A 16,423-nucleotide genomic window follows, 5' to 3' on the forward strand; every position below is an offset into this window, starting at 1 on the left:
GCCGCATCATATCCCTGGTATTCAAACAGTCCATTAAAAGAAGCCAACCAAACACCTTGAACTTGAGCGTGCATGCACACTTCCAAATCCATTTGAAAATGGGATCAACCACTAGGCGGGAGAAGTAGGACTCATAGTAAATCTTTGACTTAAAATCACCAGATTAAGATGGCCATTTCCAAATGTCCTTCCTCTCCTCATCCAGGTTGACCAAAGGCAGCAAGGACTGGAGTTGGGTGAACTCAGTATAGGCCTCCGGCGATAGAGGCAGATGGAAATGATCCGAGGCATCAGGCCGTTCCATAAACTCTTTGACAGTGATTGCACCATCAATCACAAATGAATGGAGCCGTGGGAAATGCTCATGCAATAAGACATCATGATTACCCAGTTGCCATCGATCGAGCCAAAAAAGCACCGTGTTTTTCCTGCATGTACTGTCACACCCTAGTTAGTTCAAGCATTAGAGTGTGCATCATGTTTAAATTCCTCTTAAATTTGAAATGGGGAAGACAGAACCCCCAACCCCCCTGGAAACAACTAGGGTTTACTAAAATTATTTTTCAATGAACCTGAAATGCCCTTCTAAAAAGTTCACTCTCTTTGTCTTGGGTTAGAACCTCTGGAAAAATTGGTGCACAATTTTCTAGGTCAATAGAAGGTCATTGAATTAAATCATAAGTATTTGACTTTGGGCATTTAAATGCTATAAAATAATTTAAATGCTCAAATAATTCTGGAAATAAATGTTTGCTGTTGGAAATATTCTAAACAGAGCCCACAATTATTTTCAGGATTTTTGGAAACGTTTTAGTATTTTTAATAAAGCCCAACAGTTGTAGTTAAATAGAAAAACAGAAACAAATCAAAAAAAAAGAGAGAGAGGGAAGCCCACCTGGGCCTTACCTGTGCTGGCCCAGCCCACATGGCTCGGCCCAGCCGACTGGACTTTCCAGTCGTCGTCCTCCTCCCATCAGGAGGACGAGGAGCACGTGGCCGGCGCCCGCGGCCACACGCCGGCCACCTCCTGCTTCTGCCAACGCCCTCGAGACGTCCAGGGATGCCACGCCGACCCCCACGTCCCCCTCTCATCCTCCATCACTCTCCCCCTCGTCTCCCTCACCCTCTCCCGCGATGGCCGAGCGTGATCCTCGCCGCCGTTCGCGTAGACGTCACCAGAGCCACCCCCTCGCCCCTCCGACAAGCCCAATAGCTCCGCCTCGTCGCCCTGGACCTCTCCGCTGACCCACGCGACTCCAAACGCCGCCGAACACCGTCTTCGCCTCGTCTTCAACCTCGGGCACCCGAGCCATCTCCGGTCGATTCGGCGCCGCCAGGACCTCCCCGAGCTCGCTGACCCCCTCTCTGACCCCGCTGTGAGCTCCTCTTCCTCTTCCCCTAGCTCCCGTGCTCGTTGGCCTCTGTAGTCGCCACTTCCACCGCACCCGAAAGCTCCCCGCCGCCGGCCATGGCGCCGTCGTGGCTAGAGCCACAGTGGCTCGAAGCCAAGCTCACCGTTGTGCTCAGCGCAGCACCAGGAGCCCGTAGCCACCACCAGCTCCTTCTCCCGTGCACCGTAGCGTCGAACCCAACCCCGTCCGAACTCCGGCCGCCGCGTCGAGCTCGCCGGCGTCGTTTCCGTCCCCGTGTCCAACCACTTGCACCACTGGATGCGGCAGCTCCCCAGCTACGCGTAGCACGTCTCCACCGGCGATTTGGTCACCGGAGGACCAAATCCGAAGCTCTCCGCCGTCTCGGCCTCGCCGGCGACTCAACGCCGGCGGGATTAGCCCCGCTGACCAGGGGTTTGACCCCAGTTTGACTCCATCTGAGACACTGATGTGTGGGGCCGGCTTCTAACTAATTTAGATTAGTTTAAATTAGAGCTAATCACTCTGTTAGAGGTTAATGACGCCGTTAACTACCCCTCTCTCACTGACATGTGGGCCCAGAGCCTAACTAACCCAGTTTAGTGCTAACTAAACACTAACCAACTCTGTTAGTTAGCTGAGAGACTGACAGAAGGGGCCCACCAGTCAGGTTTGACCTGGGCTGGCGCCTTTGACCCGCTGACGTCACAGTGACGCAGTGCTGACGCATTAATTCAATTTCTGGATTTATTCTTTAATAGGAAATTCCAGAAAATAATCAAAACTTCTAAAAATCATAGAAAATCAACCATAGCTCCAAATGCAAAGATTTATATATGAAAAATGATCAGAAAAATTCAATCTATCCATCTGTAATGGTTTCATGCATGACAAAACAAGTTAACCTTGCTGTTTAAGCAGAATGAGGTAATGCACTAATAAAGCCATGTTTAATAAGCTAATAATTGAATCTTTGACTCAAATGAGTTCATCCCTTTCTGTTTTAGCTTGCATTAGGCCAAGACACCTTCATCTTGCCATGTCATAGCATGCATCATATTGTTGCATATTGCCATGTGTTGATTATGTTTCGGTGTGTCTTTCGTGGTAGGTTCCGCCTCCGAGGATAACCCCGAGTATCCGTCTGAAGGGCAGTACCCTACTACCACTACAACAGGCAAGCAACCCATTGATCATTCCGATACAAAACCATGTTCTCGCTTCTGCTCTTGTTTACTACATTAAGACAACGCGATTCAAACTGTCGTGTGTTACAGTAGTTGAACCCTTATCCTTTGCATGACCTGTCATTTCCACAGTAACTAGATGTTACAGTAGGAGTTGATTGATTCATGTATGTGATACCTACCTTGCTATGCCTGCTATGCTTAGAGTTGTGTCAGGTCTGGTTCATTTGGGTGATGGGCTAGAGTGATATGATATGTCGGTAATGTGAGGAATGTGTTGAACATGTTTTGATAAAGGTATCGATGAGAGGCCATGTAGGAGTACATGGTGGGTTGTTTCATTGAGACCGTCCATAAGAACTGAGATCTGTATGCGTGATTTAAGATTCAGCTACTACCACACATTGGGCCCTAAAATATGACCCCGCTCGACTTACTGACCCCTCTCGCCCTCTGTCCAGGAGTTGCACTAGTTTCTGGTGTTTGTAGGATATGTGTTGGCGGCCATGCGTAGCGCTGACCCTAGGGGTGGGCTATGATGCGGTAGATACACTGTGGCCGGGTATGCCGGGCGCCCGTTTGGCGTCTCGAGACCCTGTACACATCGTTTGGGGCCGTTGAGGACGCCCCGACCAGATTTCCTTGCGGATGGAACCTGAATAGGCGATAAACCTGGACTAGAGACTTGTGATGTTAGTCAGGTCGTGGTCTACACCCACGTCGGTTTTCGCTTGAAGTCTGCCGAGCACATGTCATGTGCAGACGCTAACTGGTGGAAACATGTGTGATGAAGTACACCCCTGCAGGGTATAAAACTATTCGAATATCCGCGTCCGCGGTAAAGGACTACTTGGTTGCCTATACAGTTCATAGACAAGTTAATGGATACTACTAAAAGACTCAAGATAAGTGTCAGTACCAAGGATGGCCCTCTCGTAGGATGACGAGGGAGGATCCTCGGTGGAGTATTATGTTAGTGAGTAGTGGACTCGTGTGCGAAAACTATTTTACTGGTGGAGTTCCGTAGGATAGCTTAGCCAAGAGTCAAAGTTGGCTTGCTGCAATAACCCCACCACATTCTTGAGAATAAGCATGTATAGTAGGTTCTGTTGTAAGACTTGTTGAGTACCCTTGTACTCATGTTTGCTTAATTACTGTTTTCAGACGACAACACCGCCCCCTCCGATGGTGACTAGCCACCCAGGTGGTGATCCTGGCCATGGAGGGGCCTATGTAGATAGACAGGCTTCGAGAAGCCTTCTTTCTTTCTAGTGTCTGTACTCAGACAAGTTGCTTTCCGCATGTGCTTGTATGATTGTATGACTTGAGTGTCGGGTCATGTGACCCCTATCTGTATGAACATGTTACGTATGGCTCTCTGGAGCCTTTAAATAAAGTACTTGAGTTGTAGAGTTTTGTTGTGATGCCATGTTGTATGTACTCATATCGGGCATATTGTGTGTATGATTGAAATGCTTGGTATGAGTGGGATCCGACAATCTAGTTGTTTATCCTTGGCAGCCTTTCTTATGGGGAAATGTAGTCTAGTGTTCCTCGAGCCATAGTAGTCTGCTACAGCCCGGTTCACCGGAGTCCTGCTAGCCCAGCACTACTGTTCAGGACACTTGACTGGCCGGCATGTGTTTCACTTCGTTCCTATGTCTGTCCCTTCGGGGAAATGTCACGCGGTGACTTCCGGAGTCCTGCCTAGCCTGCTACAGCCCGGGTTCCCCGGAGTCCTGTTAGCCCAGTGCTACAGCCCGGAATCACTCACTGATGACCGACATGCTCGATGTGATTCATGTATGCCTGTCTCCATAGGTCTGTGCCGCTTTGGGTTCACGACTAGCCATGTCGGCCCGGGTTCTCTGTCATATGGATGCTAGCGACACTATCATATACGTGAGCCAAAAGGCGCAAACGGTCCCGGGCCATGGTAAGGCGACACCTGTGGGATACCATGCGTGAGTCCGCAAAGTGATATGAGGTGTTACCGGCTAGATTGATGTGGCTTGGAATCGGGGTCCTGACAGTGTTGGTATCAGAGCCGGACTGCCTGTAGGTTCGTTGAGCCAAGCTGGTCGATGTCGAGTCTAGAAATGCTTTAGTTATATGTAGGGGAATTGATTGTGGGAGGGAACGTAAGGCTCTTTTACTCCTTTACCCTATGCCTCTGATCTGAGTCATTCTCTTCTCATTCAACGTGGGTTAAGGACTAGGCTCTCTTCTTCTATCAGGTTCACGTGTTACTAATCCATAGTAGCTTATAGGATTGTTGTTATAAGCCCCAGTTCAGTTTCTACTGTTTTAGTATGTTGCTAATTGGATCAGAACCTTGATATGATGTTGTTGAGTGGTATTGCGAACTGTTGTGGATGTCTCAAATCTTTTTCTGAGCATTTACAGCTGTTATGCTGTCCAATTTTCCCTAGAAATTCTGATGTTTTGCATTGTGGTTGTGCTTTCAGATGGCCAACCGTGTTCAAAACCAAGTGGTTCGCCTGACCCGGTGCCTTGACGTGCCCGGTCATACTGCTATGTTAGTCCGGGTAATGATCGAGACGGGTTACCGTTGGTATCCCGAATACACCGTCGAAGAGCAATTCCGAGACTTTAATCAAAGCCAATATTTCTGCACCGTCAGGATATTTCCTTCTTATCCTGGATCTACCAAGCCCCTTCACTGTTCCTATGGACTCGGGGTTACTGTTGAGATGGCTATGCTGGATGATGCCTATTCCATGATGACCATCATGTGAGTCCGGACTGGCCTGCTTTGGAACACCGACTTCCGTTACATGCTAGCTTCACTTCCGGGAGCGCAAGGGTATCTTCAGGCTATCTATGCTGACTCCACTCAGGAGGACTCATTAACTCATACCACTGTCGAGATGCTCGAAGATAAGGACCGAGAGAATCGGGCCTTGAGGCTGGAGCTTTTCAATACCCGTGCTGATCATTGGGCTACATTGACTCGGTTTGCACATGCGGTGCAAGCTGGATGTATGGATACAAGGGATCTGTATCCTGTGAGATCTGCTTTGCCAGACATGGTGGATTGGCGTGATGTGGGAGGCATCACCCCACCCCGTGGTCCTCGCAGGCCACCGTTTGTTGGTCCAAGACCTCATCCTAGCCCCTATGGTCCACAGGCTCCTCAGGACCGTCTGTTCCCGGATGATCACGTTGAACTTCCAGGCTATGGAGGTGACTTCTATGAGGACTACTACGGAGCTGTCTGAGTTAGTAGTAGTACCACTAGTATTGTAATAGTTGTATCTTCATTGTCCTGCGTGACTTGTGGACTACGACTTGGTGTGTAATCAATTCCGGAGGTGTAGTAAAATAATGTATAGGAGCTTGGAATGCCTCCGATGAGATGTAACGTCTTCCATCATAGTTGTATTGTAGCTTGGGCTTGTACTAAACTATGTATGATGTGTATGACCGTTGGTATATATATGGCAGTCTTATATTACCATGACATACGGATGAACATCTCTGCATTCCGTGCTATCCATTACATTCTGCACTTCCTTGCTAAGTTTGAGCCATCCTTATCTAAACTGTTGTCTTGTTTTCTCCTAGGATGGTCAACACCCACAGCAACCCTGCTGCCTCGGAGCAGGGGGAAGCCAGTGCAGCTAGGGGTGAAAATCTGCCTCACCCGCCTTCTCTGGCCGAAGTGATGCTGGAGGCGGAAAGAAACAAGCGTGAGACTAACCGCCTGCTAGAGCGGATTGAGCAGAACACTGCACGCCATCCGCGAAATGACTTGGTGTCAATCAATGACTTTATCAAGCTGTACCCACCAAAGTTTAACCATTCCGCCGAGCCCCTCGACGCGGATGACTGGCTTTGCAGCATCACCCACAAGCTACGTTCTGCCAACGTAGCCGAAGCCGACAAGGTTACTTACGCTGCCTACCATCTCGAAGGCCCTGCTAGCCTCTGGTGGGAAAATTTTGAAGCTATGCGCCCGGTCGGCCAAATTACTACTTGGGCTGAATTCAGTGAGGCTTTCCGTGAGCATCACATTCTGGAAGGTCTCATGGATCGCAAGAGGGAGGAGTTCTGCAACTTCACCCAAGGAAGACTGACTGTGGATGCTTATAGTCATGAATTTGGGAATCTGGCACGTTATGCCCCTGAAGAGGTATCTATTGACGCTAAGAAGCAGGCAAGGTTCCGCAAGGGACTTAGCCCTGAGCTTCGCCGCGATCTTTGTCTGCACGAGTGCACCTCCTTTCAGAAGTTGGTCAATAAAGCCATCAGTGCTGAGACAGGCTAGACTGATTATGACGCTTCACGCAAGCACTCCCGTGATTTTGGCTCTTCATCCGGCTCTGGAGCTCAGAAGCGCCGGGTGTGGATCCCAAGCATGGCACTGCCACCCAGGTTCATCCCGAGGCCATCCTTTGAGGCGCCTCGTCCTAACCAGCAATTTGCACCGCCCAAGCCCTATGGTGGCCCCGCTGCTAACGCTGCTCCACGCCCCAATATGGTGACATGCTTTAAGTGTGGAGCCAGGTCACTATAGTTGAGAGTGTCCCCAGAACAACAACCCCAATCAAACTGGAAAGTCTGTTGGCCGTGGTAAGCCCACGGGAAAAACATTCTACGCCAAGCTGGCCACCACTGCACGTGGCCATGTCAACTATGTTTCAGCCAAGGAGGCTCATGAGGATCCTAACGTCGTCCTTGGTACGCTCCTTGTTAACTGCCATCCGACATCTGTTCTTTTCGATACTGGAGCATCTCATTCATTCATATCCGAGAACTATGCTCGATTGCATAACACGACATTCTATGACATGCCCTCTACCATGGAAATTCAAACCCCTGGCTCTAGATGGCAAACTTCTAGAGTAAGCCATGGGAACGAAATTCTTGTCAATAGACTTGTATTCCTTGCATCCTTAATAGCTCTCAAGTCCTCGGACATAAACATCATCTTGGGTATGGACTGGATGTCAGCTCATTATGCTAAGATCGATTGTGCCACTAGAACCGTTCAACTTACTCACCCATCGGGCAAGACAGTCAATGTCTTAACCCGAGTGGCCAAGCGCCAACTTTACTCCCTAAATGCCAACCCCTTCCAGACCTTGAGGATGTTCCGGTAGTCCAAGACTTTCCGGATGTCTTTCCAGAAGAACTGCCAGGTGTTCCACCTGACAGGGATGTTGAGTTTGTGATAGACCTTGTTCCAGGAACCGTTCCAATTTCTAGAAGACCCTACAAGATGGCACCCTTAGAACTAGCCGAGCTTAAGAACCAACTCGATGAGTCCTTGAAAAAGGGTTTCATCCATCCTAGTTCCTCTCCTTGGGCTTGCCCCGTCCTCTTCATTAAGAAGAAGGATGGAACGGATCGAATGGTTGTGGATTACCGACCTATCAACTTGGTCACCATCAAGAACAAATGCCCGCTTCCCAGGATCAACGATCTGTATGATCAGCTCGCTGGATCCTCAGTCTTTTCCAAGATGGATTTGAGGTTGGGCTACCATCAAATCAAAATCAGAAACGGGGACATTCCCAAAACGGCCTTTGTTACTCGTTATGGCCAATACGAGTACACCGTCATGTCCTTCGGTTTAACAAATGCCCCAGCTACCTTCTCTCGGTTAATGAACTCGGTCTTCATGGAGTACTTGGATAAATTCGTCGTAGTATACCTCGATGACATACTCATCTACTCCAAGAATGAAGAGGAACATGCCGAACATCTAAGGCTGGTATTGATGAAACTTCGAGAGCATCGCCTTTATGCCAAATTCTCCAAGTGTGAACTTTGGTTGCCAGAAGTGACCTATCTAGGCCATGTAATCTCTGGCAAGGGTATTGCTGTCAATACCGAGCGAGTTCAAGCCGTCCTTGATTGGACTCCACCTAAGACGGTTAAGCAAGTTCGGAGCTTCCTTGGCTTAGCGAGCTATTGCCGCCGCTTCGTCGAGAATTTCTCCAAGGTTGCTAAACCTCTAACTGAACTCCTCAAGAAAGATAAAAGGTTCGACTGGACTCCATAGTGCGAGTTCAGCTTTCAGGAACTGAAAAGACGCCTGACATCTGCTCCCGTACTGGTACCACCAGACTTCTCCAAGGACTTTATTATCTATTGTGATGCCTCGCGACAAGGACTAGGTTGCATACTCATGCAAGATCGTCAGGTAATTGCCTATGCTTCACGGCAATTACACCCACATGAGGAAAATTATCCCACACATGATCTAGAGCTTGCAGCTGTAGTCCATGCACTTAAAACTTGGCGACATTACCTTCTCGGTAATCGTTGCGAGATCTTCACCGATCACCAAAGTTTGAAATATATCTTCACCCAACCAGATTTGAATCTCAGGCAAAGACGTTGGGTTGAGTTGATCTCGGATTACGACTTAGGAATAACTTACACCCCGGGCAAAGCCAATGTCATGGCTGATGCGCTAAGCCGTAAGTCCTATTGTAACAACCTGATGTTACAACAAAGTCAACCACTTCTCCATGAGGAATTTCGTAAGCTTAATCTTCACATTGTTCCTCGAGGATTCCTATCCACCCTGGTGGCGAAACCTACCCTTATGGATCAAATCATAGCTGCCCAGAAGCGTGATAAGGGCATATCCCGGATTAGGGAAAACATTGCTAGCGGAGTTGCTAAATGTTTTTCCATGGATAAGCGGGGTGCTGTCTTCTTCGAGAACCGTTTGGTGGTTCCCAAGAAACAACATCTACGCCAGTTGATCCTTAAGGAAGCTCATGAATCCCCTCTCACCATTCATCCCGGTAGTACTAAAATGTATCAAGACCTACGCCTGAGGTTTTGGTGGACTAGGATGAAGAGAGAAATCGCTCAATACATTGCTAATTGCGACGTTTGTCGTCGTGTTAAAGCAGAGCATCAACGGCCTGCTGGCACCCTTCAACCTTTGGCTATTCCTAAATGGAAATGGGATAAAATCAGTATGGATTTCATCACTGGGTTTCCCAGGACCAAGAGAGGGAATAATGCCATCTTCGTCGTAATCGACCGACTTTCCAAAGTAGCCCACTTTCTACCTGTTCGTGAGAGTATCACCGCTAGCCAGCTAGCCGAATTATACATCTCCCGAATAGTGTCTCTTCATGGTGTCCCATTGGAAATTAACTCAGACCGTGGGAGTCTCTTCACCTCTTGATTTTGGGAAAGTTTCCAAAATGCTATGGGAACTCGTCTCTCTTTTAGTACCGCCTTCCGTCCTCAATCAAGTGGTCAAGTAGAACGAGTTAATGAAATTCTGGAAGATATGCTCCGAGCTTTTGTTATCTCGTTCGGAATGAGTTGGGAGAAATGCCTTCCATTCACGGAGTTTGCTTACAACAATAGTTATCAAGCCAGCTTGGGCAAGGCTCCTTTAGAAGTTCTCTATGGACGAAAATGTCGAACGCCTCTTAACTGGTCAGAAACCGGGGAAAGATAACTCTTTGGCCCGGATATGATTCAGGAAGCAGAAGAGCAGGTTCATGTTATTCGTGAGAAATTGAAAACAGCCCAATCTCATCAAAAGAGTCAATATGATCGTAAACATAAGCCTATGACTTATGAAGTCGACGAGAAGGCTTACCTTCGGGTTATTCCGTTAAAGGGAACCCATCGTTTTGGTATCAAAGGCAAATTGGCTCCTCGTTACATTGGACCCTTTCGCATTCTTGCCAAATGAGGAGAAGTTTCCTACCAATTGGAACTACCTTTGCATCTTTCCAGAGTTCACGATGTCTTCCACGTTTCTCAACTCAGGCATTGCTTCGCAGATCCCATCCGTGGAGTGGACCACGAAACGCTTGATCTAAAAGATAACCTCTCCTATCGGGAATATCCCGTTCGTATCCTTGATCAAGCCTAGCATACCACTCGACGTCATAATATCAAGTTTCTCAAGGTTCAATGGTCACACCATTTCGAGAAAGAAGCCACTTGGGAAAGGGAGGATCGTCTTCGACTCGAGGACCCCACCTTCTTCCCGGAGGATCCTAAATCTCGGGACGAGATTCTTTTGAGTGGGGGTGAGTTGTCACACCCTAGTCAGTTCAAGCATTAGAGTGTGCATCATGTTTAAATTCCTCTTAAATTTGAAATGGGGAAGACAGAACCCCCAATCCCCCTGGAAACAACTAGGGTTTACTAAAATTATTTTTCAATGAACCTGAAATGCCCTTTTAAAAAGTTCACTCTCTTTGTCTTGGGTTAGAACCTCTGGTAAAATTGGTGCACAATTTTCTAGGTCAATAGAAGGTCATTGAATTAAATCATAAGTATTTGACTTTGGGCATTTAAATGCTATAAAATAATTTAAATGCTCAAATAATTCTGGAAATAAATGTTTGCTGTTGGAAATATTCTAAACAGAGCCCACAATTATTTTCAGGATTTTTGGAAACATTTTAGTATTTTTAATAAAGCCCAACAGTTGCAGTTAAATAGAAAAACAGAAACAAATAAAAAAAAGAGAGAGGGAAGCCCACCTGGGCCTTACCTGTGCTGGCCCAGCCCACCTGGCTCGGCCCAGCCGACTGGCCTTGCCAGTCGTTGTCCTCCTCCCGTCAAGAGGACGAGGAGCGCGTGGCCGGCGCCCGCGGCCACACGCCGGCCACCTCCTGCTTCTGCCGACGCCCTGGAGACGTCCAGGGATACCACGCCGACCCCCACGTCCCCCTCTCATCCTCCATCACTCTCCCCCTCGTCTCCCTCACCCTCTCCCGCGATGGCTGAGCGCGATCCTCGCCGCCGTTCGCCGTAGACGTCACCAGAGCCACACCCTCGCCCCTTCGACAAGCCCAATAGCTCCGCCTCGTCGCCCTGGACCTCTCCGCTGACCCACGCAACTCCAAATGCCGCCGAACGCCGTCTTCGCCCTCGTCTTCAACCTCGGGCACCCGAGCCGTCTCCGGTCGATTCGGCGCCGCCAGGACCTCCCCGAGCTCGCTGACCCCCTCTCCGACCCCGCTGTGAGCTCCTCTTCCTCTTCCCCTAGCTCCCGTGCTCGTTTGGCCTCTGTAGTCGCCACTTCCACCGCACCTGAAAGCTCCCCGCCGCCGGCCATGGCACCGTCGTGGCTAGAGCCACAGTGGCTCGAAGCCAAGCTCACCGTTGTGCTCAGCGCAGCACCAGGAGCCCGTAGCCACCACCAGCTCCTTCTCCCGTGCACCGTAGCGTCGAACCCAACCCCGTCTGAACTCCGGCTGCCGCTGTCGTGCTCGCCGGCGTCGTTTCTGGCGTCCCCGTGTCCAACCACTTGCACCACTGGATGCGGCAGCTCCCCAGCTACGTGTAGCACATCTCCACCGGCGATTTGGTCACCGAAGGACCAAATCCGAAGCTCTCCGCCGTCTCGGCCTCGCCGGCGACTCAACGCCGGCGGGATTAGCCCCACTGACCAGGGGTTTGACCCCAGTTTGACTCCATCTGAGACACTGACATGTGGGGCCGGCTTCTAACTAATTTAGATTAGTTTAAATTAGAGCTAATCACTCTGTTAGAGGTTAATGACGCCGTTAACTACCCCTCTCTCACTGACATGTGGGCCCAGAGCCTAACTAACCCAGTTTAGTGCTAACTAAACACTAACCAACTCTGTTAGTTAGCTGCGAGACTGACAGAAGGGGCCCACCAGTCAAGTTTGACCTGGGCTGGCACCTTTGACCCGCTGACGTCACAGTGATGCAGTGCTGACGCATTAATTCAATTTCTAGATTTATTCTTTAATAGGAAATTCCAGAAAATAATCAAAACTTCTAAAAATCATAGAAAATCAACCATAGCTCCAAATGCAAAGATTTATATATGAAAAATGATCAGAAAAATTCAATCTATCCATCTGTAATGGTTTCATGCATGACAAAACAAGTTAACCTTGCTGTTTAAGCAGAATGAGGTAATGCACTAATAAAGCCATGTTTAATAAGCTAATAACTGAATCTTTGACTCAAATGAGTTCATCCCTTTCTGTTTTAGCTTGCATTAGGTCAAGACACCTTCATCTTGCCATGTCATAGCATGCATCATATTGTTGCATATTGCCATGTGTTGATTATGTTTCGGTGTGTCTTTCGTGGTAGGTTCTGCCTCCGAGGATAACCCCGAGTATCCGTCTGAAGGGAAGTACCCTACTACCACTACAACAGGCAAGCAACCCATTGATCATTCCGATACAAAACCATGTTCTCGCTTCTGCTCTTGTTTACTGCATTAAGACAACGCGATTCAAACTGCTGTGTGTTACGGTAGTTGAACCCTTATCCTTTGCATGATCTGTCATTGCCACAGTAACTAGATGAAACCCACTAGCATGTGTAGGAGTTGATTGAGCCATGTATGTGATTCCTACCTTGCTATGCCTGCTATGCTTAGAGTTGTGTCAGGTCTGGTTCATCTGGGTGATGGGCTAGAGCGATATGATATGTCGGTAATGTGAGGAATGTGTTGAACATGTTTTGGTAAAGGTATCGATGAGAGGCCATGTAGGAGTACATGGTGGGTTGTTTCATTGAGACCGTCCATAAGAACTGAGATCTGTATGCGTGATTTAAGATTCAGCTACTACCACACATTGGGCCCTGAAATGTGACCCCGCTCAACTTACTGACCCCTCTCGCTCTCTGTCCAGGAGTTGCAACTAGTTTCTGGTGTTTGTAGGATATGTGTTGGCGGCCGTGCGTAGCGCTGACCCTAGGGGTGGGCTATGATGCAGTAGATACACTGTGGCCGGGTATGCCGGGCGCCCGTTTGGCGTCTCGGGACCCTGTACACATCGTTTGGGGCCGTTGAGGACACCCCAGCCGGATTTCCTTGCGGATGGAACCTGAATAGGCGATAAACCTGGACTAGAGACTTGTGAGGTTAGTCAGGTCGTGGTCTACACCCACATCGGTTTTCGCTTGAAGTCTGCCGAGCACATGTCATGTCGTGTGCAGACGCTAAGTGGTGGAAACATGTGTGACGAAGTACACCCCTGCAGGGTATAAAACTATTCGAATAGTCGCGTCCGCGGTAAAGGACTACTTGGTTGCCTATACAGTTCATAGACAAGTTAATGGATACTACTAAAAGACTCAAGAAAAGTGTGAGTACCGAGGATGGCCCTCTCGTAGGATGACGAGGGAGGATCCTCGGTGGAGTATTGTGTTGGTGAGTAGTGGACTCGTGTGCAAAAACTATTTTACTGGTGGAGTTCCGTAGGATAGCTTAGCCAAGAGTCAAAGCTGGCTTGCTGCAATAACCCCACCACCTTCTTGAGAATAAGCATGTATAGTAGGTTCTGTTGTAAGACTTGCTGAGTACCCTTGTACTCATGTTTGCTTAATTACTGTTTTCAGACGACAACACCGCCCCCTCCGATGGGTTCTACATAGACCTTGACATCAACGAGTGACTAGCCACCCAGGTGGTGATCCTGGCCATGGAGGGCCCTATGTAGATAGACAGGCTTCGAGAAGCCTTCTTTCTTTCTAGTGTCTGTACTCGGACCGCATGTGCTTGTATGCTTGTATGAACTTGAGTTGTCGGGTCATGGTGACCCCCTACCCTGTAATGAACTTGTTATGTATGGCTCTCTGGAGCCTTTAAATAAAGTACTTGAGTTGTAGAGGTTTTGTTGTTGATGCCATGTTGTATGTTACTCATATCGGGCCATATTGTGTGTATGATTGAAATGCTTGGTATGTGTGGGATCCGACAATTTAGTTGTTTATCCTTGGTAGCCTTTCTTATGGGGAAATGTAGTCTAGTGTTCCTCGAGCCATAGTAGTCCGGTTCACCGGAGTCCTGCTAGCCCAGCACTACTGTTCAGGACACTTGACTGGCCGGCATGTGTTTCACTTCGTTCCTATGTCTGTCCCTTCGGGGAAATGTCATGCGGTGACTTCCGGAGTCCTGCCTAGCCTGCTACAGCCCGGGTTCCCCGGAGTCCTGTTAGCCCAGTGGTATAGCCAGGAATCACTCGCTGATGACCGACATGCTCGATGTGATTCATGTATGCCTGTCTCCATAGGTCTGTGCCACTTTGGGTTCACGACTAGCCATGTCGGCCCGGGTTCTCTGTCATATGGATGCTAGCGACACTATCATATACGTGAGACAAAAGGCACAAACGGTCCCGGGCCATGGTAATGCGACACCCGTGGGATACCGTGCGTGAGGCTGCAAAGTGATATGAGGTGTTACCGGCTAGATCGATGCGGCTTGGAATCGGGGTCCTGACATGTACTTGTGGAATAGATAGCTTGCAAAAGTTGTTATATAAACGCATGACATCACACCACCAAAAGGAGCCATAGCTGTGAGTGCTGTGTGGCGGTGAGGATGCGTAATAAGTGTCCCAAGTTAATGTGACCCAAGGCACATCAACCTTGTTAGAGAACTTGAAGAAGTGCTTGAGCAACAAAGCCTCATTTTGAATACCAAAATTAAGAACACCCAGACCACCATACTTCTTAGGGCGACAGACCAAATCCCAAGCAGCTAATGATTGGCGTGGGTTATCTGTGTTTCCTCTCCACAGACATTGTCACATGATTCGCTCTATTTGCTGCAATATGCCCTTGGGAAGAGATAGTGTACACAAGTAATAAATTGGCATGGAACACAACACCGATTGCAGTAATTGTAGCCGGCTCCCTTGATTCAACAAGCATGAGGATGCAGATAAATGATGCTCAATGCGATCAACCAGAGGCAGCAGATCATAGATTTTAGGTCTAGAAGTTCCCATTGGCAACCCTAGATATGTGAATGGCATGGAACCAACAACGCATCTGAGCAAAGTGGCAACCCTAGCGCCCTCCTCATCACTCATATTGATTGGAATAAGGGAGGATTTACTGAAGTTGACACGCAGGCCTGTTGACGCCGCAAAAGTGTCAAGCATCTCCTTGAAGGGAATGAGTTGATCGTCGATCACAGGCAGGACAATTAGGGTGTCGTCCGCATATTGAACAATCGGGTAGTCATTGGAGTTGGTTGGGATTGGCAATGCAAGAATGTTCCTGGAACACATCTCGTTGACCACAGACTGCAGTAAATCAACTGCAATCACAAACAATAACGGGGATAGAGGATCCCCTTGACGTACGCCCGTTCTGCATACAAAGTGATTGCCCGGCACTCCGTTTAAGAGCACAGAAGAAGATCCCGTAGACAAGATGCTATTAATCCAGCCCATCCAACGACTGTCAAAACCCTTGCATTGTAAAATTCCGAGAATAACCTCATGCTCAATTGTCTTGAATGCCTTCGTGAAATCGAGCTTGAGGAGGATGATGAGCCGCTTCGACGCCTTACATTGATGTATATACTCAAAACACCAAGCCAGGCAATCTTGAATAAATCGACACCGAAGAAAACCATATTTATTACGGTGGATGCATCTGAGGATCACTTTCTGGAGACGATTAGCCAGCAGTTTAGTTAAAAACTTCAAGCACGTGTTGGTCAATGAGATGGGCCGAAAATCGCTAACCGCTTTAGGTCTCAGTGTAGCGCCCCGAGATCGATGTGCCAGGTGTCCTCCAGTTATTCGCTGTTGTTGCCTTGTCATTTCTTGCGTGTCATGCATCTCATATCATGTCATCATGTGCATTGCATTTGCATACATGTTCGTCTCATGCATCCGAGCTTTTTCCCCGTTGTCCATTTTGCAATCTGGCGCTCCTATGTCCTCCGGTGTTCCTTTCTACCTCTTTTCGTGTGCGGGTGTTAAACGTTTTCAGATTGGACCGAGACTTGTCATGCAGCCTTGGTTTACTACTGGTAGACCGCCTGTCAAGTTTCGTGCCATTTGGACTTCGTTTGATACTCCAATGGTTAACCGAGGGACCGAAAAGGCCTCGTGTG

This window comes from Triticum urartu, chromosome 2 (genome assembly GCF_003073215.2).
Source record: "Triticum urartu cultivar G1812 chromosome 2, Tu2.1, whole genome shotgun sequence".
Classification (NCBI taxonomy): domain Eukaryota; kingdom Viridiplantae; phylum Streptophyta; class Magnoliopsida; order Poales; family Poaceae; genus Triticum; species Triticum urartu.